The sequence below is a fragment of the Prionailurus viverrinus genome, chromosome F2 (genome assembly GCF_022837055.1).
Source record: "Prionailurus viverrinus isolate Anna chromosome F2, UM_Priviv_1.0, whole genome shotgun sequence".
Taxonomy (NCBI): domain Eukaryota; kingdom Metazoa; phylum Chordata; class Mammalia; order Carnivora; family Felidae; genus Prionailurus; species Prionailurus viverrinus.
The window spans coordinates 32,963,003-32,987,671 of record NC_062578.1 but is presented as its reverse complement, the minus strand read 5'-3'; the positions used below and the strand labels follow the sequence as shown (position 1 = coordinate 32,987,671).

Here is a 24,669-nt window from a genome sequence, read left to right as displayed (position 1 = left end):
TATTTGAAGTGATCCATTCATGTAGAATGCTAACACAAGAAAGAGATGTTTTCCTGTAAGCTACTTTTTTTTTTCCTGTAGTAGCTACTGGCTTCAAAAACTTTTGAGACAATATATTTCTCCCTTTGTTTTTTAAGTAACTCAAAGAATTTCAGATGTAGGAACATGGGGTAGGATTATAATAGACCATCTTGACTCTAGAGATTTTTCAAAGAGTAAATAATAAAAGCCGGTTAGAACTAGATCTTCTCCCTTTTCATCTGAGCTGCTCTTCTCCTGTCTTTCTCATTTTATATCCATATCACCCAACAACTATTCAAGCTCTACCATGATGACTGAAAAACCTCACATTTTATTTGACAATTAGGTAAACTGAGCTTAACATTCCTACATCAGACCTACTGTTTTCACGTGTAAATAAACACTTGTGTTAATAAACGTCATTGCATTGTGGCCAAGGGTTAGGGAAAAAAATGTATGAAAAGAATACAGAATCCTTCCAGACAATAAGAAGATTAGATGAAAAGTAGGGTTACAGAATTAGACCTTCCTACCCAATCAGCTAAAAAGAGTTTAAAGGGAATAAGACAAAATGAGAGAACAAGTGATTCACTAAGTTGCAAAACTCATTCTCACCTGAAATATGTGCGCTTGGGTTTTCTTTTTAACCAATCATAGGGAATTCAACTTTAAGAAGAGTTTCAAGGTGTAACCGGTTTAAACCTGAAAGAATGTAGGGTCCAAGGTTTCTTTTTGGTCTTAAATATGTGATGAAGAAATAAATGTTTATATCGTGATCTTAGACCGTGTCTCGATATGCTCAAAGCTTCACTAAAATTTCAGTTCTCTGTATTTTTTAATATTCAGAATTTTTCTACCTGATATAAAGTACTGTACCTATGCCAACTCAAATAGTCATACGCTTGTGATAGCACTAGTATTTGTTCAAAAAATGTATTATTATGATGATTATTATTGTATTATTTGAGTGACTTCCCACATCCTATGAGAGGTGACTATTGCGTTTGGAGAGGATTCAAACTGTTATTGCAGATATGCAAGGGGAAAAAGAGCCAACTTTTAAATTTTGGTATCCAGAGTAAGATTTTTGGTATTGCAGCTAGAAAATAATCTTGAAAGTCTGGCTTTTGTTGAGAGATAAAAGGATTTTCTCTGTGCTTTTACTCTTTCTTAGTTAAATTGAGACACCTTGCAGGCTCAATCTTAGGGTCTTCCATAGCCTGGAGTGGTGACTGCTTCCACTAACCTGCTTGAACTATGAGACTTGTTGCCTCTGGAAGAGGAATAACATGTATAAGACGTCCAAGCCAAGAAAACACAGATGTGGAGACCATGTGCTTTTAGCCCCATGGAACATGGGAAGAAGACAGGGATAGAAGCAGGAGGTAGGCAATGAGATACGTACATCAGAAGTCCAATAACTGGTTGAAGAAGAAAACAAAATTACAGGGGTTTTGCCTAGTTTTGGTTTGCGATTCTGGAAGGAGAGGCCCCAGAAGGGTATTATTTGCGTAAATAAGAGATGCCTAATGTGAGGAAAATTCTGTGTGCCACCTAGCAAGTGGGAGCCTCATGAAGAAAATTGGATAGTTGTAGAAAATTAAAGAAGCTCCATTTTCTTTGCACTAGTGAGCAGCAGACAGTAAATCTTGCAACTTACTTATAATATAATTCACATAATACAGTCACTTCTCTTATAACACATATATGTTCTTAGAAACCACTGGACTATGCCACATTGCACAATAAAAACTACACGGTTTCTGGGAAATTTCAGGTTGATACACAGCACTCAAAAAATTCATCAGTGATACATTAAAAAAAGTATAAAACAGTAATAAAATAAAAAAATCATAATAAAAACGAAAGCACAGTTTTACACTTGCTGAACCATTAAGAAATCCATAAGCATTACAGTAAACATGGCACTTTATCTTGAAAAAAGACATTTGCTTGTGCAAGTGGTCCTTGGAAAGGTTGCAGCTTGTGTGTTAATGTGAAGTGGAGGGAGGAGAGGGATCTGAAGTCATAAGGAAGGTTGTACATCAGATATGGATGGAGTAAGGTGACTGGTGAACTGAGACACTTGGTAGATGTTTCAGGTGTGTGTGCGTGTGTGTGTGTGTGTGTGTGTGTGTGTGTGTGCATGTATGTGGTATATGTGTATGTGTTTCAGGGTGTGTGTGCATACTCCTACGTGGTTACGTTCAGCTGGGTGTTTTCTACACTTAATTGTTTTTCCTAGATGAACTTATGTATAGGCAAACAGAAAATTTGCACTATGCTTAAATTAGTCCTTAGTATATCCATTACTTTGGAATACATTCACACTTTCAAACAAGCACTATAGTAGAATTGCCTGTACCTTAAGGTTTTTATATCGTGATCTGTCATTCGTCATCTCTCAGGTTTGGAAAAGTTCTAAATCAGGAGTGCCATCCTAGATCTCTGCTTCTCCAACTGAACTGATTCACTGCAATGAGTATCACAAAAATAAAAGGCGATTCTGAAACAGTGACTCTCCTTTAAAAAACCTTGAATACCTTGATCTTTTTGAGAGTATTTTTTTTAAGTTTACTTATTTATTTTGAGAGATAGAGGGAGAGCAAGAGGGGCAGAGAGAGGGAGAGAGAGAGAATCCCAAGCAGGCTCTGTGCTATTAGCACAGAGCTTGATGCAGGGCTCGAATTCACAAACTATGAGATCATGACTGGAGCCAAAATCAAGAGTCAGATGCTTAACCCACTGAGCCACCAGGTGCCCTGTTTTTTGATTAGTTTAGATTGGCAATTTTCAAAGTGTGGGTCACAAATAATACTTGGCTGATATACACACTGAACTGCATGTGTGTATGTTTTTTAAGTGCATTCATTTATTTTGAGAGGGAGAGAGGAACAGTGCATGAGGGGGGAAGGGGCAGAGAGAAGGGAGAGAGAATTCCAAGCAAGCTCTGCACTGTCAGTGCTGAGCCCAACATGGAGCGCGATCTCATGAACTGTGAGATCATGACCATCAAGAGTAAGACGCTTAACTGACTGAGCCACCCAGGTGCCTCCTGAGTTGTATTTTTAATGAGACTGTTGTACAATGAAATGGAATCTAGTTTCTTTTCCCACAAAGATCAGGCAGTTGGTGCTCTGGGTGCACAAGGGTAAGTTCAAATTTGTCCCTTTGAAGTGTGGCTTCCTATTTTACTTGAATGGGACCTAAAGAGAGAAAATCGATGGCAGGAGAGTGTCTGCCTCAATCCAGCAGCACTTTTAGGCAAAAACAAGGAGCACCTTGTTCATTTGTGGGGATCACAGAGTGGGGTTGAGACTACCTCCCTGGCCAGAGTAGGGACAAGAATCTTTGGAATCAGGGTGATTGGGGAGCTTTGAGCTTAGAGTTATGGATATTGGTATTAAGTACATTCACACTGATGTACTCAAATCACCACCATCCATCTCCAAAACTTTTTTGTCTCCCCAAACTTAAACTCTATATGCATTAAAAGGCAACTCCCCATTCCCCCCTTGGGCCATCCTCTGACAACCATCATCCTATGTTTGTTTCTAGGAGTTTGACCATAAGTACCTCAGATAAGTGGAATCATACAATATTTATCCTGTTGTGACTGGTTTATTTCACTTAGCTTATGTCTTCAAGGTTCACCCATTTAGGAGCATGTGTCAGAATTTCTTTCCTTTTTTAGGACAGAATAATATTTCCCTTTCTAATTTCCTTTGGTGTTGACCAAAAAACTACATATTTATTTCTGAATATCCTATGTCCTGGTCATTTTGTTGCAGCGTTTAGGATACGTGTGTATTTGGTTGTTCTAATAAGCATCAAGCTATTCAGTTACCCCTCAGGCTTTTCTTGGTCAGATGAAGTGCTCCAGATTCTCTGGCACTAAGATCTATTCAGTAACTCTCCAGCTATGAATAAAATTGGTGACTAAAATGTTGGAACCCTTTTCTTAGACCAATATATCCTCAAATATTGAGCATAAATTGACAGTGTTTGCACTGGAGGCACTTGTAGGAGCTTGGCAGGGGAAGACAATCAGCAAGAATGCTAAACTGAATTTCCTTTTATATTCGGAGGCTCATTGTGGTCAGGTTCTGTTTCAAATGGAGGAATAAGGAGAACTCAAATGCAAAGTGACCTCTGAAACAGAGGAAAGAATACGGAGTAAAAAACTTCTCCATTTAGCTTCATCCTGTGTCAAGGAATCACTATCTTATTTTAGAATGCTGTCATTTTAAAGCTTTGAAATGCTTTCTATAGAAATGACTACATTAATCCTGCAGCCAATTTGCCTGAAGTTAGCAAGTGTTACAGCCATCAAAAGTGCTACAAAAATAATTGAATACATTTTTAAAACTAGTAGATACTGTGACTGTAATTTATTTTCGTAGGATTGCCAGGAAAGAGCAGAAAAGAAAGAACTCCATCAGGCACCAAAAGAGGGATGGGTAAATTCAATAATGCCAAGCTTAATGCTATTCAATGATCTTGCTTGGTCAATAAGTAGCATCAACTTCTGCTTTCAATTATTTTTTCCTTTAGGAGCACATAGAATTGAGGACAACTATCTGTTCTTTCCTGATTTAAACTATATGTGCACAAGTCAGCCTGATGGATAACCTAATCCGACTGCTGAAGGACAGACTGATTGTCTGTAACACTTCACCAGGACCAAGGTGTAATGGATTATCCCAGCAAAGATATTATTTTCCCTTGGGGGATGTTCCATTACACCTGCATTTCCTTGCTTTTAATGCTTGGTACACATCAAAATCATTGACCTGTAGGAATTGGTGTCTACGTCTCTCAATTTTCTCCAGATCTTTCTCACTCCCTGAAGCCACAGTTAGGACACAAGCAACTGAAGGCAGGGAGCTGAAAGAACCCGAAAAAGGAGGTAATCAATTATTTGGATGCATTCCTTCCCCCCCTTTTTTTGCATATAGTTAACTTCTTAGGGTTAGCCTTTTAAAAAATACTTCTGTTCCAATTAACTATACTATACTATACTATACTAATATTAACTATACTATACTATACTAATATTAACAATTTTTTTCATTTATTGATCATGTATCTCATGTTCATAAGTGCATACTTTTTGCTAAGGACATCTCTGCAGAAAAAAAAAAATCAAACAATTTAATAATAGTTTGAAATGTGTCAAAAAAATTTAAAGCACTGTGTTATTTGAACGCTGACTTCTTCTGTCAGCAAAAACTGTTGCTATTATATATATAAATGCTAACCTATAGTCTGTGAGTGTATTGATGTTGTATTGGATTTTATCCATGAAATTCATAAGGCTGTAGACTAATGCCTGTTTAGAGCCTTGTCAGTGTTTCTCTATCTAAACTTGGAATGGATAAGGTTATCAAGCACATTTGAGCTTTTTAAAAAAGTAATCTTTATATAACAATTAAATTCTAGTTTGTATCTTTTCCATTTTTCTTTACCTTCTTTCATCTTTAACCCCTCCCCCATTCCCCATCTACCTTCATAGATTCCTCTTTTGGTTCTCTTTCCCTTGAACCTGAAAGTATGGCTTAGATATAATAGGTTAGTCTAATTCCCAAAACTTGGATAATATCGGCCCACATTTTTAGTCTGTTAGTGACTAAAAACATATGCAGTGTGGAAGGCTGTAAAAATTAAACCTTGTTAAACTAAATATTTTCTTCTGATAATGAGGGACTATGGGAAGGCTTATATGCTGTGGTGCAAATTCTCTTTCTTTTTAAAGTGACATTTTCTTCTGTGGTTACAGAGGCATTCTGGGGAACATGCCCCTGGAGGAAGCTACAACAGGCAGTGCCCCAGAGGGGCTAACAGTGCTGTCACCAATGTCCTTTCCACCTACTACACAAGACATGAGGTCTTTCCTTTTCCAGGTCTTTTTTTTGAGTCTCATCCAGGGTATGGTTACTCAAGTAGTACATGGCAGGGGAGTCAGATCCCTTTAAAATAACCATTCTCTCACATCCATTTTGGACACTATGACTTGGTAAACCATAACTTCTTTCCTTTTCTTTATTTTTTTAAAACATTTTTTTATTTATTTTTGAGAGATAGAGAGAGATAGTGTATGAGCAGGGGAGGGGTAGAGAGAGAGGGAGACACAGAATTCGAAGCAGGCTCCAGGCTCTGAGTTGTCAGAGGGGCTTGAACCTCTGAGCCTGGAACCAACATGGGGCTCTTGAACACACAAACAGTGAGATCATGACCTGAGCCAAAGTTGGATGCTTAACCTACTGAGCCACCCAGGAACCCTATAACTTCTTTTCTGATGGCCCCCTAACAAAAAAAATCCTCCCTCCTTCCTTATTTCTCTCCCTTCTTCCTTCATTTTTTTTTTTTTTTTGCAAGACTCTTCAGGCCTCAGAGGACGTAATATATTAGTGTATAATTATGTTAGTAGCCCAAATAGGTGTCATCTGGCACTTCAGTTACATTAGGAACATAATCCTCTCATTACATATGCATTTCCAGGTACTTGTCATCACTGAACCATCTAGCTTAGACTAGGATAGCTTTCAATTACTGAAAGCTTGTGCCAGAATAATACAGAAACTTCTCAGCCATTTGGGGAGAGCCATCAACCTTACACACTATACAATTCATTTTTGTGATTCATTTTTTTTAAGCTCTGGAGTTTTAATGCAAGTTCATAAATGTATTGATGTGTTTGGTGGATAGAAATGAAACCTTAAAATGTCCCCTTTAAATTACAGAGTTTCTTTTTAGCATAAATTATCCTCTGTTGCTTTTGCTCTGCAGCCAGTGAAGAGAGAACTTTGCTCCTCTTTTCTTCTTCTGACCTTACAATAACCCTCGGTACTCAGTCTTTTGTCCTTCTTTCTCAGAGCTTCATCCTGCAAAGAGTAACTAACTCTCCAAGTTTCAAAACAGTCTTCCCGCAGATGAATCTACATCTTTCAAAATCTTTCACTCAGCTTTTGAAGGCTTATGTTTCCAGAGGGACATTAAGCATGTCTAAAGTATAATATAGAAAAAACTAAGCTGGGTATCTTTCTCCACTAGACACTTTTTCTAACTGCTCTTTCCTAAGCACTATGGCACTTAGTACAATCATTGTTATACTTATATGAATATTTTATTGGCTACGAGTTCATCAAGAGAAGGAACCATGTCTAATTTGACCACGTATCAACACCTGGCACAATGTCTGACATAGAGTAAGCAATCAATATATGTTTTCAATGAAAATATGTAATCTATTTGTACAAACTAGATCTGAAAATTTTAGTCTAGTTTTCTTGGAATTACACCCAAGCATTTCATATGGATATGTTCTTTACTTGATATGTGTAAAGTCTATGTATATTATATAAAAGTGTGAAATAACTGTTAGTTCTATAGGGAGATCTGCCAGATGTAGATGATTTGGGTTGAAAGGGAGAAAAAAATGTCATAAGATATCTTCCTTAAAAGTCTGACTATTAATGGTACATTGGCTAATGTTGAACAGTGTTGTATAAAGGTAAATATATGTCAATAAATATTTTGTTTACAAACCTTATGAGTTAAGATTAAATTAAGCATTTATTTACCTTTAATTTACTGCAATGAAAAGTTAAGTATAACTGCTAGTAGGAACTGAAATAGTTTTTCAGTGATTCTGAATTTTAAATATGGTTCCACCTGAATGTGTAGTCATTTAGACCACAGTATTTGGAACCAGACAGAAATTTCATGTCTTGGCTTTCTCACTATTACCTTTAAGCTACTTAACATCTTTAAGCCATAGTATCCTCATTTGTAAAATATGAAAGGCCTAGTATAGAACATGTCAAGTAAGAACTCTATAAATGTAGCACTATTTTAGTAGTAATATTAGGGTCTTTCTTTCAAAATTTGCAGTAGGGCTGAATAGGATTTATAAAAAGAAACACATGAAATATTCCTTTTAAAAATGTTTTTGTAGGGGTTGGTGAATGGATAACATGATATCTATCATGAAAGAGATAACAATAAGAACAATAATTATTTAAAGATTTTTTAATGTTTATTTTTGAGAGAGAGACAGAAACAAAAAGCGAGCACGGGAGGGTCAAGGAGAGAGGGAGACACAGGATCTGAAGCAGGTTCCAGGCTCTGAGCTGTCAGCTTTAGCACGGAGCCTGACATGGGGCTTGAACTCATGGACCACGAGATCCTGACCTGAGCTGAAGTCAGACGTTTAACTGACTGAGCCACCCAGGTGCCTCTGAACAATAATTATTTTAAAGGTCAGGTAAAAGGGCTTTAGATAGAGCAAGCAACTCTGGAAACTCAAAGACAATCGAGGTGGTTGAATATTTTCTTAGAGGATATTTAATTCAGAATCAATAATCAAATTCAATTGTTAGTTACATGAGAATTGACCACTAAGCATGTTGGTTGGAGGAATTCTAGTTCAATGAAAATGGAAATGTTTACCTAACAAACTCATATATGACAATATGATATTTGATGAGACATTTCACAAATTTTATGCCTCAAATGCCTAAGCCATTCTTACATAATTTTCATGTTTATAGATATACATATAATATATATGATATATGTAATATTTGTATATTATATTGTCTTATCAGTCATAACTTACAACAGCATTTTTATACTAGTCTTCTCCAATGTGTTTAATTTGAAATTAATTTATTTAATGTTGGTTTTTTCCATTTTTCTTGCTAGATATTTGGTGTAACTTATCATAATTACTTTACTGTAATACTTCCCATGCTACCCATGTTTTTACATTTATCTGTACCTTCAGCATTCACACAATGAATTCCTCATGCATCATTTTCCCCTATTTCATGGATAGTGCTGTTTTCATTTAGAAGAGACAAGATGCAGGGACTTAGATCAGACACTTCTTATGAGAATAATCAACATGTCTTTAGTGACTGACAAGAACAGAATATCACAAAACAACCGAATGCATTTTGGCATTCTAGGACTAAATATATTGCTTCTACAATTCTATTTATATATACATATTGAATGACATAAACCTTTTTGCTCTTGCGGCTGGATATTTTTATCCATAATGCCCAAAGTATAACTCTGTTATACTATGCAATCTTAACATAAGGGAATAGAAAATGACAAATTTTTATAAGGCTATACCTTAAAAATGAAAGGCAAATTTATCTTTGGCATATTCTTTCAAGGTAAAACTAATAAATACAGAAACTATAGCCAAATGTATTGTTTTAGCCAATTTTAGTATTTTTAAAAGATGAATAAAGATCTCTTTTTTTTTCACTCTAAAAACTATTCCATTTAGTAAATTGGTTTGTCAGAGATTAAAATTAAGTGGTGATATGCACAATAGGAATAGAAAATGGAATTAACAATGAAAGCTATTCAAGGGTAAGCAGAGATAAATCTGTCTGCCCATTTGCCGATTCAAATAGACTATGCAGAATTTGTATGTTACAATCTGTGTGCATAAATCATGCAGTTCATAAACAAAGAATAAGATTTATTTGTAACAATAATCCCAAATAAAATTATTGTGTATATTTTCCAACAAAAAATTTACTTTGTATGTAGGCCAAAACTCACATTTATTTTACATCAATAGCAAAAATTCATTCTGCCTTTTAAATATTTTTGTTAGTCTCCTTTGAACATTTAATCCAGAGACAGGTGACACCCTATGTACAGACACATCATTCGCATCTCTGGACTTGTCTGTTTGTGCTGGGTGAGTGGTTTCAATGCTGACTACTATTCTATCAAGCGCTCATTGTGGCCGATGCACAAGGCTAGGAAAGGATTTTACAGATATTTTCCTATCTAACAAAATAACCATATGATATAAATGCTGTCATCATTCCTAATATATAGATGAACAAACAGGCTTGTGGGGACAGGGAGGGATTCTAACTTTGGCCCACTTGATTCCAAGACTAGCACTTAAAAGCTCACACTAAAATTTAGGTTTTTTTTTTTTAAATAAATAACACGGTATTATTTTTCCACTCTCTCCATCTTTAGGATTAACTTCATCTTTCTGCCTCCAGTGCTACCACTAATATTGTATACTTTTTATTGTATGTCCTCACATAAAGTATTATGCAGATAAACTCTACTTGATAAGGCAGATAGATTAGGGATAAAACCATGGAGTGTCAGAATGGAAAGGAATCCTATAGTTTTAGCCTAGTTTAATTTCTTTTTTTCTTTTTCAAGCTTTTCTTTAAATTCCAGTTAGTTAATATACAGTATAATATTAATTTCAGGTGTAGAATGTAGTGACTCAGCACTTACATATAATACCCAGTGCTCAATACAACAGGTGCCCTCCTTAATGCCAATCACCCACCTAGCCCATCCCACCACCCACCTCCCTTCCAGCAACCCAGTTTGTTCTCTGTAGTTAAGAGTCTATTTTATGGTTTGTTGCTCTGTCCCCCCTCCCCTTGTTCATCTCTTTTGTTTCTTAAATTCCACATATGAGTGACATCATATGGGATTTGTCTTTCTCTGACTGACTTATTTCGCTTAGCATAATATTCTCTAGCTCTATCCATGTCATTGCACAAAGAAAGATTTCATTCTTTTTTATGGCCGAGTAATATTCCATTATATGTAATATATAATGGAATTAATATACTTAATTAATATAATATATAATGACATAATGGAATTTACATATATATATATCATATATATATATACATATATATATATATATATATATATATATATATACGCCACTGTGGGGAATAAGCTTAGGAATCCCTTGGGCTTACACCAATGGGTTAACAAGGCATAAAGAAGTACAAAGCCATAAAATGCTCACACCCGAGTTTGGGTAAACCAGATTGGCACCCCAAGAATAGGGGGGTGCAAAGGCACCCCAAAACAGAGAGGGGGTGCAGAGCCCCCAGAATAGAGAAGGAGAGGCAAAGCCCTAAAATAGGAACAGCCCCAAAGGTGCCCAATACATCAGTATATGAAATAAACAAGATTAGATATTCAGGGTGGAGGCACCCTCAATTTAGTCCTCTGGCAGAAAAGTTGCTTTCACAGGAGGATAGGGCCAATTTAGGTAAATTGGTGAATTGGACTCTGGACCACTGCGCTGCAGGCAGAGCAGCCCAGAGCGGAGATGGTTAACAAAAGGAAAGGTGCCTTGTCAACCCTGAGGTTATGTCCCCTACCTGTCTCATCCCTTAGGCTAGCTAAGATAAACAGAGGTGCTGCCTCATGTCCACTGTAAACAACCCTCCTCCCAACTGTCCGGTGCCTGGATTTTGTTTTGTATTAACCCAAACCCCTAACCCCAAATATCTTCTGGACCCCCTTTCCCACACATCCACAAGTTAATGTTCACAGATTCATTGTCTCTTTGTGCACGTCCATCGCCACGTTTGTAAGTCTTCTGATTGAAATAAAAATGGGGCAAGGACCCTTATTCTGGGCTGTCTTTTCCCGGACATTAGCCATTGCTCGCTTTCAATCCTGCATCCCGCTCTTTTGCTAGACAAAAGAGAACTTTAGACCCAGAGTCTACAACATGCCACTTCTTCATCCATTCATCAGTTGGTGGAAATTTAGGCTCTTTCTGTAATTTGACTATTGTTGATAATGCTGCTATAAACATCAAGGTACACGTATCACTTCAAGTCAGTACTTTTGAATCTCTTGGATAAATACCTAGTACTGCAATTGCTGGATCGTAGGGTAGTTCTATTTTTTAACTTTTCCAGGAACCTCCATACTATTTTCCAGAGTGACTGCACCAGTTTTCTGGCATCCTCTCCAGCAGTGCAAGAGACAACAGGTGTTGGCAAGGATGCAGAGAAAGGGGAACCCTCTTTCACTGTTAGTTTAATTTCTTGGTTTGATAACATGAAGAAATTTTTTGTATGGTCTAGGTGAATGAGAAAATATATCCTGGGGATCTGAAACCTATAGATGACAGATGACAGGGGTACCTGGCAGGCTCAGTCAGTAAAGCATGTGTCTCTTGACCTTGGGGTTGTAAGTTTGAGCTCCACGTTGGGTGTAGAGATTACTTAGAAAGAAAATCTTTAAAAAAATATAAAGTTTTAGATGACAGATGACAGGATGAAAGCTGAGTATAACACTAGGTCTGTTGCCCTATGTTTGCTTCCTGAGACATAAACTAGTGGTTCATTTGAATGTTCTTCAAAATATCCTTTTGCCTGATAGCAGGAAGCATCAGCATGCCCCAAAGAAAACTTAATAAAATAGTGGGCCACTGTTTCCATTTTTGTTGGTTTTTCTGACTTTCCCCAAAACATATCTAAATCTAGGCCCCCAAAATGACCAGAATGACAAGTGTATCAATTTTTCAAAATAAGCATTTAAAAGTCAGGATTATAAAATTGGCTTTGTCAAGTAAATTATACATGTCACATCCTTTTAGGCATTACCGAAACATTAAATGTATTTTATTTTGATTTATTTATACTAAAAGACATTCCCCCTCAATAAATGTTCGTTTTAGGATCTCTTATGTTTTTGCAGTATAACAGTTTTTTGTTTTGTTTTGTTTTGTTTTCAGTACTTCCTAGATGTTAAGGGCCCTACATGAATAATCTTACTCATTAGATTGTAACTATCCTTTTTTTGCCCCCATGGAGAAAGCAAAGCTTATGGAGTTTAAGAAAGTTATCCATTTAGTAAATGGAGAGGCTAGTATTTAAACACAGACAGGGTTATTAATCATTCATGGTTCATTCAGCAAATATTTACTGAACTCCCACTTCATCTCGGGTACCAGTTTTAGGGATAAAACCTTGAACAAAACATGTGATTCCTTTCTCATGCCACTTCTAGACAAACAGGATGAACAGAAACTCAACAAAAACACACTTGTGAGTACGTATTTACCAACAGAGGGGAGGATTACATAGGAAAAGCAGAGAGAGCTATGAAAGCCTCTACAATGGAAGTCTTCTCTATTCTGGGCATCAAGGACAACTTCTGAAGAAGTTACATTTGACCTGAGGTCTGAAAGACACGGTGTTAAATAAGGAAAGGATGCGGTGGGTTGTTGGGGATTTAGGAGTATCTTATGAAAGGGAAGAGGTGAATGAAGTCCTAGCTTATTGAAGGATGGGAGGAAATGACATCAATGTGGCTGAGGCACAAGAGCTACATGGAAAATAGGCTGACAATCAGAGGTGGACATGCCTGCCCATAAAATACCTTCTAGATCATTGAAGGACTTTGCTCTTTTTTCTAAGGGTAATAGAAAGCCATTAAAGGTATCTTTTATTTATTTATTTATTTATTTATTTATTTATTTATTTATAGCTGAACATGAAGACTATATTTGCATTTTAAAAATATCACCCTGGCTAGAGTATTAAAAAGCAAATGGTATCCTGGAAAGAATGGATATGGGAAGCACTGTTTGGAAGGCTATTTCAGTAGGCCAAATACAAAGCATTAAATTTTTGCAGTAGGTAGGTCACTGTGAAGGTGGAGAGAAGTGGATGGGTTACAGAACAATTTAAGAGACAAAAACAATGAGATGAAAGATGGAGGGTACAGGAGGCGCCTGCAGGGCTCAGTTGGTTAAGCATCCAACTCTTGGTTTCGGCTCAGGCCATGATCTCACGATTCGTGATTTTGAGCCCTGAAATGGCCTCTGTGCTTACAGAGTGGAGCCTGCTTGGGGGTCTCTCTCTCCCCCTCTCTCTGCCCCTTCCCCCACTTGTGCTTATTCTCTCTCTCTGTCTGTCTCTCAAAATAAATAAATAAACATGAAAACAATTTAAAAAGACGGAAGATACAGGAGTAAGAGATCTCAGGAGGATATACTGTTTGCATAATCCGTATGTATGCTGTTTCCCTGTACTCCAAAAGAGAGATTTTTTTTAAAGCAGAATACCATACTCTATGCTCTCAGCTAAAATACTTCCTGAGCCTTATCCTTAAAAGAGGATTAACAACCCCATTCTGCTCACCACACAGTTATTGAGAAGGCCAAGTAAGCATGAGCTCTGCCATCCAACAGTGTGGGTGCAGGTTTCAGCTTCATATCCTACAGGCTCTGTGGTCACAGGCAAGTCAGATTTTCCAAGTTTTCATGTCCCCTTCTACAAATTAAAGACGATAATAGTATCTAACACATAGGGTTGTCATAAAAAGTAAATCACATATTCCATGTGGCTTACTTGCTTACTTTTTGTCAAATGAGAGTTTTCAACCAATAAAAATGCTCCTGCTCCTCCCTCTCTCTTCCTCTTCTCTTCTGCCCGTTTCTTCTGTACGGGCTCCTCCTGTACCATCTCCATTTTCTCCACCTCTTTCTCCACCCACCCACTATCATTAACACCCTTCTCCTTTTCCCTCTTCTTATTCGTTAATACACTCCTTCATTTATCTCAATGATTTTTTTTTCATTCCCTCCTGTTCCCATTCCCATTTCCCATTCCCATTTCTATTCCCATTACCACCACCAACTATTGGCCTTTATTACTTTATTCCTCTACTAACTAATGAACTGTGTCATTGCTTCCAGTCTTGCCACTTCAAATCATGTGATACACCCCTGTCAGATGAATGTTCCTTAACTGCTATTTTACATCATGTCCCATGGTCTTGCTCAGAACCTTTCAGAGCTCCTCACTGTTGGCGTGTGGAATGGAAATATAGTGAGGAGTTGGGCCTTTGGAGTCAGAAGCTGTGTTTTGTTTGTTTATTTATTTATTTATTTATTTTGGTTCAGGCACTCACCAATCTAGGAGGCACTTCCTGTATGTCTCTAAGGCTTGAAGTCCTCTTCTGTAAAGTGGAGATAATAATGCCCTACAGGCTTTGAAGATCAGCTGAGATAATGCAGTCAGATGCTTAGAGCCAAGCCTCATACATCTTAGGACACACTCAGTAGTTGGTATCATTATCATTATGGAATGAATGTCATACTTTAAGCATACAACTCAAAGTCTTCCCATCTGATGTCTGTTTATATTTACATCTGATAACCCTCTTCCCAGCAGAGCCATTCAACAGGAATTCTATCTTGAGAAATAAATGTAACCCCTCTTCATTCTCAAAACACACTTACTACCTTCCAAGTCTCCTTTTCTGTTTCATTCTATACCTTTCTCCCTACTTCTAATTACCCACAGTCTACCTGTCCTTCAAGGTTTAAATACCATGACAGAATCATCTTGTTTTCTCAAGACTGAAATGGAATTTTGTACACTACTTTGTGTTGTGTTTGTGTGAACTTCCTGAGAATAAAGACTTCCTCATGTACACTTACAACCCCTATAAGGCCTAGCAGAGTGCATTTTTCATTGAATAAATGTTTGCTAAATATGTGAATGGATTCAATGCTTATCACTTAAAAGCTGAAAGTAACTTGGGCAGGAGCCATGAAAAAGACTTGGTAAATATGACATGAACATGAAAAAATTGAGCAAATCCTTGGAAATTGGCTCTCTTATACCATGGGCAAAAAATAGATTTTTTTCTGCATCATATACATGTATTTTGGATATTCTATATGGCATTGTATATTTTGTTTCTAAATATGGATTTAAGCCGATTTCTCTTTCATAAACATTGCTGTTAGAAATGGCATAGTGCTGTCTTATTTCTGTCTTTTTAAACTCCAAATAGAGTTTAAATCATATATGTAGAGTTATACAGTCCACAAAATGTCAAGTGACCTGTTAAGTAGTAACTAAAACACCTGTTTTGGAATTTCCCTGATTTTTCAGTGATTATCTGTAAAAGAGACATTACATAGGACTATACTTCCAAAAGGAAAACTTATATAGGTGGAATATGGATCAATTATGTTACCAGTGAGCAGGTTTGTCTATGTATGTAGTTATTCAAAATAATGGTTATTTAAGGATTTCTTGATTTTATATATTCAAGTTGCCTTAAGACCATTTTATGTATCTGGATTTAGTTTTACAATAAAGAACTACTTTGGTTGTATTAAAATTTTGTGAAATGGTAATATTTTATTGTTTTATATCCAATGAGAATATAAACCTACTTGCTTATAAAGCATAATTATTTTCATAATCCTCATTTTAAATTTAAAAGAAACTGATGATTTCAAACTAAGATTGCTCAATACTATTAAATGTGTTTGCTACTCCTATATGCATCCAGGAAAAAAAAAACATAAAATATATTTATGCAGGTTGTTTACAACTAGATTAAGCTTTTCATCATTTCTAATGTTTATGAGCAGAGTATATAGGAATCTGTATCATTCATTATGAGCTTCACGTATCTGGGTTCTGGCAGTTTTATTATCTCTCACAGTAACTCATATTTCTAAATTGAAGGACTCACAGACATATATTACATAATGTTCACACTCAACTAGAACACGGTGAATGTAAAAATTACTGTTATTAAAAGAACTGGAAATTAAGTTTTTTAAAGAACCATCATTCTTTTATGTGTGAACAGATGTATTATCTACTAAAGGACATGACAACACTGCTTTGATTAAAGCATGCATCGAACTAATTAATCTACTTGAGTGGTCCATTCCAGTCTTATCAGAGTTCTTGTTGAATACTATCTTTTTTCCTTGGTAAACTGACTAGATTGATTGGATTCATTGTCCAAAGTAATTAACTACCATTATCACAAATCTAATTTCTACTGTAATGGGAAAAGAAACAAGTGTGGCCTATATCCATTCTTGGCTGGTCTTTTGTCATGACAATGTATCTTCCTATATTATTTAATGACTTTGGCAATTATATTATATCTAGAAAGAAAAAAAAAACAACTGTGCTTAAGCCACCTCCTGAAAGATGAAAGTGACATTTTTAATACAACACAATTGAATAACATTGGTACTCACATGATTAACAAATAGTACTGGCGTAGGCAGTGGGAAATTTATAGATACTCATTAAATACATACAATTAAAGTATATACATAACAACCTTATTTGCCATGAAACTTAGACCATGATAAAGAGCAGGTTGATCACATATCAAGTAAAAAAATGAATTAAACTATGTTTCATAATTAATAGATGATTGCAAAATGAAATATTCTCAGAGCTCATAATACTATTCCCATTATGAAAATAGCAGTAAAGTGTTCCACTGGGGAAGATTAATTAAACATTGTGAAATATACGGAGTACTTCTCCGAGTTTAATTATGGACTATTGATTTGATAGCTACCTGGTGAAGTTCCAAGCACAAATTCCAGGGAAATGAGGAACTTGCCTATAAAATCTTAAACAACATAATGCGCATAGTGTGGGGGGAAATGATGGAATAAGGTACAAAGGGATACTTGAGAATTTTGGTTATTACATTGATAAAATGTGGAGGAGGATTATTTTTTTCCTCAGTTTTAGAATGATTTGTCAAGTAACAGAGTAGAGGCCAAAACAAGTTGCTTTAGAAGTTCTCAATCAAAGCCTGTGGCTCTGGGCCAAAAGAGATAAAAGATGAATTCTAAATGAATGTCAAAGATGGAACTTCTTAAGTTTGCCAGAAATTGGAGTAGTAGGTCAAGGGCCTTGGACATTTTTCCTCTAACACAGATAAATAGATGACTAACTGAAATCTTGAACAAATGTGCTTAGCACTCTGAAGTGGATATATAATGATGAATTATTTCTAATTTAAATACAAAGCCTAAATTTTATTTAACAATAGACCATGTAAAGTTTTTAAATTATGAATCTGGAATCATTATTAGATTAATAACCATAAAGAGGAGTTCAAGTTTAACCTTTGTAGCCATGCACATTTTTAGAAACTGCAAAGAATATTATGGTTCCATCACGTACAATTTTATTAGAAAGGTAAATAAAAGTGTTCTGGTTTATCTATGTTACTAAGTGTAAGCAAAATAAGTCAAATATAATAAAATATAAGATAAAAAGTAAAACCAAGGACTGCAAAATATTAATGAATACATTGATTTATTCGTTCGTTAAGTGCTCACTGAGATCCTAGCATGAATTGAGTACAGAGCCAGGGAAGGTGAATCAAAGATTAAAAAAAAAATCTATTTAGTTATCATAGTTTACTGGAATAAGCTAAACAAAGAAGAAATATAATTTACAAGATGGTAATTACTTTAATAAAGAAAATAAAGGATGATGAGAAAGCATCTAAGAAAAAGTTATGAGAATGGTGAGTACAGAAAAAGTAGCTGTAAATAGGAAGAGGGACTGTTGCAATAATAAAAAGAACTACTTGAAAATTTATGTTAAATATAAGAGAAGAATATTGTCGTGTGTATTGCCATTAAAACTTAACTTTTCAGTAATGACTATTTTTTTTTAATGAATTAACTAGTGCTGAATAAGCTCCTACTCTTCCAAAGAAAGTGGGGAGGCACATTTATTGGTCATCATTTCTAATGGGCAATAAAATAAACCCATTCCTCCTCTACGAAATGAGAAAGTTAGGCTAGGTAACTCCACAGTCTTTTTGCTTGATTCTTTTTGTTTTTGTTATTAAAAATTTTTTTTTAATGTCTATTTTTGGGGGGAAAGAGACAGAGAGAGAGCGAGAGCAAGCAAGCAGGAGAGGGGCAGAGTGAGAGGGAGACAGAATCTGAAGCAGGCTCCAGACCTGCTGACAGCCCAGAGCCCCATGCAGGCTGGAATCCACAAACCAAGATCATGACCAGAGCCAAAGTTGGATGCTTAACCGACTGAGCCACCCAGACATCCCATCTTTTTTGCTTGATTCTATGTCATTAGTGGGTTCCATTTATTAAAAAATGGAGCATAAAATAATATGAAAGTCCTGATAATTCTGTCCGACCTGATCCAGGTCTATGAACCACTGTGACCGTGATGTGCATGACAACTTTATTTCGAATTGGAAGTAAATCAGTAGTTAGTGGCCTGCACTTTTAGTGGAGGTATAAGATACATGCTTATTAAAAACAAAACAAAACAAAACAAACAGAACAAAACAAAACAAAACAGATGCCATGGCATACTGTCATCATAACTAGGTAAAACTGGAAAATTCCCTACTAATTCTACTCATAGCGGTACCTGAAACTATCCTCAGTCTTTCTCAATGAAAAGAAATCTTAGATTCTTAGATTCTTCCATGGTAATCAAAAGTTTTTTTAGAGAAATCTAGTCTCACTCGTACTGATGCCTTGAGAGAGAAGACAACAGCATATTTTATTATTTCAATGTTTTTTAAATTATCTAAAATTTAACATGCCTGATAAAACGAAAATGCTATAGGGAAAAATATTGAGACTAACTTCATATCCCGCTGTGAAGCGAGCCTTTTTTGAAATCGTAGATATTTTGTATTCTGTGAAATTCCAAGGGTATGAACTTGACATTTAATTTTTAAAAAGCTGATTTAATTTTACTGCCTTCATAAATGAAAATGAAAACAAATCATGCTTGTTCAAACACAGATGTGTTCTCTTTTGTATACAAAGGTGTCACAAGCAATATCACACAAATTATACATATATATAACATATACATAGATATGTAAAGTGAGTGATATATCCACTTTGAGACATTGCAGTTCTGATGGCTGTATAATGGCTTTAGCCTGATCTGTCTTCCCTCTTTCACAGTGTTTTCTTGGAACCAGTTCTTTCTTTGAAGGATGGTTGGGCAGGGTGACAACAGTGGTCTGTGATCCAGAGAGAAACCATCCACACCACCGAAAGCTCAAATCTCTGACCTTGGACTCATTAGCCTGGCACGCTAAACAACTCAGGTAAAAGCTTGAAATAAATTTATCAAGCACATGATATTTTGCCTTCAATTTTTTATTGAATTTTATATTGCTCCCTTAATAATTTTATCTTTTTTTCAATTACCAAGTCCAGAAGGTAAAATGGCTCCTCAGTAAAAATTCTTGGAAATCTCAGTTATACTCAGAAAGGGAAAAAAAAAATGTATAGCATGGAGATCCTTTCAGAGTCCCTGCATTATCCTAATAGCTTCTCTTCAAATGTCCTATTCTAAGCTTTCATGTCAGAAATTTGCCAACGCTGAGGAAAAAGTTTGTGCTCTAACTATTCAGGTCAATTTAATGTTCAGTATTCATTATTGACACAGATTGTATATCCACATTTTAAGCACTGAAAGCCCTTGAGAGGGCTTTCACCCACAGTCACTTTAAATGCTTTGGAAACGAGGTCACTTTTAGTTACAATTCAAGAATGTCTAGTTGATACAACTACTGAGTAGAAAGAATTATGGAGAGGACAAGAAAGAAGGGAATTTTAAAGTAGGCAGTGAAATGACTTTATATGACCATTCTAATTATATTCCCAAATTTTAAAGTGGTGTAACAAATTAGTGACACAGATTTATTACATAGGACATGAAGTCTTAACTTGCATATTTTCAGCCAGTATATCTTGGATTTGGTTCAAGTTACTCCTTATAGTCTACGTCTTTGTAATGTTGAGGGTCTGGAAAAAAATCAATCACTGACTTACTGCTGAGATTAATAGCTACAAATCTGAGGAGAAACAAACAAATTGTTCCTCTAAGTGGTGCAAAATTGATTTAAGAAATAATGAAACCTAGCAGCAGAGCCAAACCTGGCTAGAAGGAAAAATGAGAAGGTAGAGAAACAAGTTTTAATTCTGAATGTGTTATCAGCCATAAGTCTTGAGTTCTCAAAACATAATGATATAATACAATCTGGAAGTTTTTAAAATTTTTTTAATGTTTATTTATTTTTGACAGAGACACAGACAGACAGAGCATGAGTGGGGAGGGGCAGAGAGAGAGACACACACACAGAATCCGAAACAGGCTCCAGGCTCTGAGCTGTCAGCACAGAGCCCGACGTGGGGCTCGAACTCACAGACCACGAGATCATGACCTGAGCCGAAGTCGGACGCTCAACCAACTGAGCCACCCAGGCGCCCCTCTGGACATTTTATATTAACTAACAACTAGTATAGTTGCAATAGAAATGCTTGAGATTTCATGTCATTTCCAAATGTGCCTTAAATTTGGGGGGAAACACTGTTAAATTAGCCAAGACTTAAAGTGTTTTTGATTCCTTTTAATACTCCTTAACAAATGAGTAAAATAGAGTGGTGAGTAGACAAAAACAAAACAAAAACAAAAACAAAACCCTCTAAAATCTGACACCAAAAAGGCCTTAGCACAGGAACATCATCCATGGACACTTATGAATATGAAAAGGCAAACAATATTTCATCAACAGAAATATCATAGTGATTTATTTTGGGGCAAATGACTACAATTTCTACTTGCTAAAACAGGTACATAAGGAAGGCTATCTATTCCTTTCATCCTTCAACAACTATTGACTGAAGGCTTTCTAGTGCCAGACCATGCTGGGGATACAGCAGTGAACAAAGAGGTCTGGTTTCTGTCTTCAAGAGCTAAGGCCAAATGACTGGGTACATTACAGTTTATACACAGGGCACATGTAGGGTATAAAGGAAAACATAAAAAGATCAATTCTAGTAGCCTCTACTGGCCTCTACTCCTACACAAGGAGTTAGAAAAATGAATCAGTAGCAGGTGACTATCTAAGCTGGAACCTGAAGGAGAAGTAGTTAACTAAGAAAGGAGGGGAGAGTGCTCTAAACAGAAAAAGCAACATAAGGAGCTACTGATGAAAAGAATTCCTCAGACATCAGAAAGAAAATTCAGTATCACCTGCAAAGTGGGATGGCAAGAAATGAATCTACAAAGATGGTACCTGCAAGAAATGCCTCGTAAGTTTTTTTTAAATAAAAAATTAAATAATGCTTTTTAAACATATGTTTTTATGCAATGATAGAAACATATCTTTCCTATAATAAAGTTTATATGGGAAAATAATATTAAGACTTTCACTTAATACTCATGTAAAAACTGACCCAGAATAACTGAAAGGAAAACCAGTAAAAATTTTAGTTTATAACACAAAGTGATGATGCTTACTTGCCAACTGAAGTTACCTCTAGACTTACTTGGTTTTTCAGGAAATTTGGCAAAGTTTATTAAAAGGAGAACAGGTCATGGGGATATATACAATACATACAACAAAATCTTAACTTCATAACTACTTTCCTGGATATCTCTATTATTTTACTTGTCTAGAAGGAAGACAATAAAATATCCCAGACATTACAACCAATAGAATTCTATAAATGCTAGTCATGACAAATAACCATAGGGAGAAGTTCATAATTTCTCTTAAGTCATATCATTTTATAATAGTCATAAAAAACTCAATAATGACTGAAAGCTATAAATGACTTCATAAAAAGTAACTTAAACTAACTTTATTGCCACATAAGTATGGCGATGGTATTTGTTATGAAGCTATACTGTTAATAAGTACATGAAAAGCTATATAGCAAGGTATAAAATGTCCACTAGAAAATCTTCAAGGACAAAGAATTGTTTTTCGGTCATATTTTAAGCATTGTTCTATACCAATGATTGGAATGCTAGCTCCAAAGATTAATGGGATATATTCATCATTGTAACATACGTTACATATTTCCAGATTTAATGATCTGGTCCCAAATTGAAGTTATATTATCGTAACTGATGTGGTTACACTGAATAACAATATTTAGAACATGTTTTTGGAAAAAAGAGTATTACAGTCTAATTTGTTTTTAGATACAAATTATCAAACTTTTATTCTATGCCGGAAAGGCAGACTTAAACCCCATTTTGCCATCCAGGTACCCTCTGTGAAGCTGCCGGTGGTAACAGAAGAGGGAAAGGCAAGTTTGTTGTTTTCATGTGGAGCCATAGGGAAACAGTGTTCCGGTTTTGGGCTGCCTACCTTAGTAGAATTTAACGTTCTGTCTTTCTATCCTTGGAAAGCCCTCAAAGAACATCCCCACTGTCCACATCAGGTGGATATAGGATCCCGAGGGCACCAAATGGCATTGGGTTAATCAGATTCTTTCCAGAGCACTCGGGAGTTACACACGAAACCCAAATCAGTCAGAAAATGTTGGCAACTGAAGTTATGAGGTAGCATGCCTTGACTGAGACAGGCAAAGAAGCACAATTCTGGGTCTGACTGATGAGGAGAATGCTTCCCTTCTCTTATTCCCCTGTCACTCCAGAAACCACAAAGACAGTGGAGAGCACCCCAAGCTGTCGCTTTTGAGCAGAGAGCAACAATTCTCCCTCCAGCACCCCAGTCAGTACTTTTTCCTGGAAGAGGATCCATGTCTTAACCATGGCAGCGGTGAATTACAGCCAAAAGGACTGCCTTTCCTTCCAGAAAGTCTTATCAGAGGTCAAAGCATTGAACTGCTGGTAAAATGCTTAGCTCTGTCCAAAGAAGCAAGGGAACTGAAGCACAAAATAGTTGTAGTACAATCTGGACTCAAATTGGCAAGACAGAGCAGTCATTTATACCCAGAACTGTTTCTCTCGCAGAGCCTTTCCTTGGCCCCCAGGCATTCCTGAGGTCATGAGCCCTCAATTCCAGGGAGGTCCTACAGCTGGAACTCAAGGCAGAACAGCTCAGGGCCAGGCACTAGTCCAGAAGTAAGAATCCTGGACCCTGGGTCTGGAGTGCCCTGCCACTACCTGTGTGACTCTCAGTGGATCTCTGAGCAGCTCCAGGCTTCAGATTTTCTCTCACCTGTGGAATATGTCCTACTCCTCACTGATATGTCAAGGTTTTGGATGTGTTCCCATCTGGACCTGTATAACATTGCAGAATTTCTTATATTAGGGAGGAATTATTTGGCTGTTTGTGTAAAGGAGACCCCAAATAAAGGGCTTAAGGGGGATCAAAGTTTCTTTCCCTCTGATGTAAAAGTCTGGATGAAGGCACTTTAGGGCAGTGTAATGGCTCTTTGCTCCTTCCCAAACCAGGCTCTCCAGGTCACCTGCTCAGCCATTCTGAGGGCTTGGTTTTGAACCTCAGGGTCCAAGGTGAGCTATGACTATCATTATTGCTCCCAGAGCAAGACTGAGGACATGGTAAGGTTCTATAGATACAACTGCTTCCTTTTAGAGATATTGCCCAAGATGTTGCACACATCCTTTTTCACACTTCACAGCTCAGCAGTTACCTGGCCACCAGAAGGCAGAGAAATGTGGCTACCATCCCAGGTAATTATTGATGATTCTATTGTGCAAGAAGGAGTGAATGATTATTTAGTCACTGCCACATTTTTTTCATTAAACTTTCTTTTTTTTAAATTTTTTTTAACGTTTTATTTATTTTTGAGACAGGGAGAGACAGAGCACGAACAGGGGAGGGTCAGAGATGGGGAGACACAGAATCTGAAACAGGCTCCAGGCTCCGAGCTGTCAGCACAGAGCCCGACGCGGGGCTCGAACTCACGGACCGTGAGATCATGACCTGAGCCACCCAGGCGCCCCTTCATTAAACTTTCTACTCTATTGATTTTTTTTTTTTCTAGGTTAGGGAATAGGTATGTACTTATTTGCCATTTTGTTAGTTGTTTTCTGGCCGATTTTGTAGCTCCTCTCTTTTATTTCTTCCCTAGTGGCTTCATGACCTTCTTTGGTGCTATGCTTAGATTCCTTTCTCATTTTCTTGTGTGAATTTACTGTAACTTTTTGCTTTGTGGTTACCGTGAGGTTCACATATATCATCCTCTGCACACAATGGTCTATTTTAAGTTGATAGCAACTTAAATTTGAACACATTCCAAACTCT

At 36.5% G+C, this 24,669-nt stretch overlaps 1 protein-coding gene across 19 annotated transcripts in view; it reads right to left on the bottom strand.

Annotated features, from left to right (window-relative positions):
* Positions 1 to 24,669, bottom strand: part of RALYL (RALY RNA binding protein like) — a 711,896-nt gene that overhangs the window by 177,649 nt on the left and 509,578 nt on the right. The gene's annotated exons all lie outside the window — the stretch shown is intronic.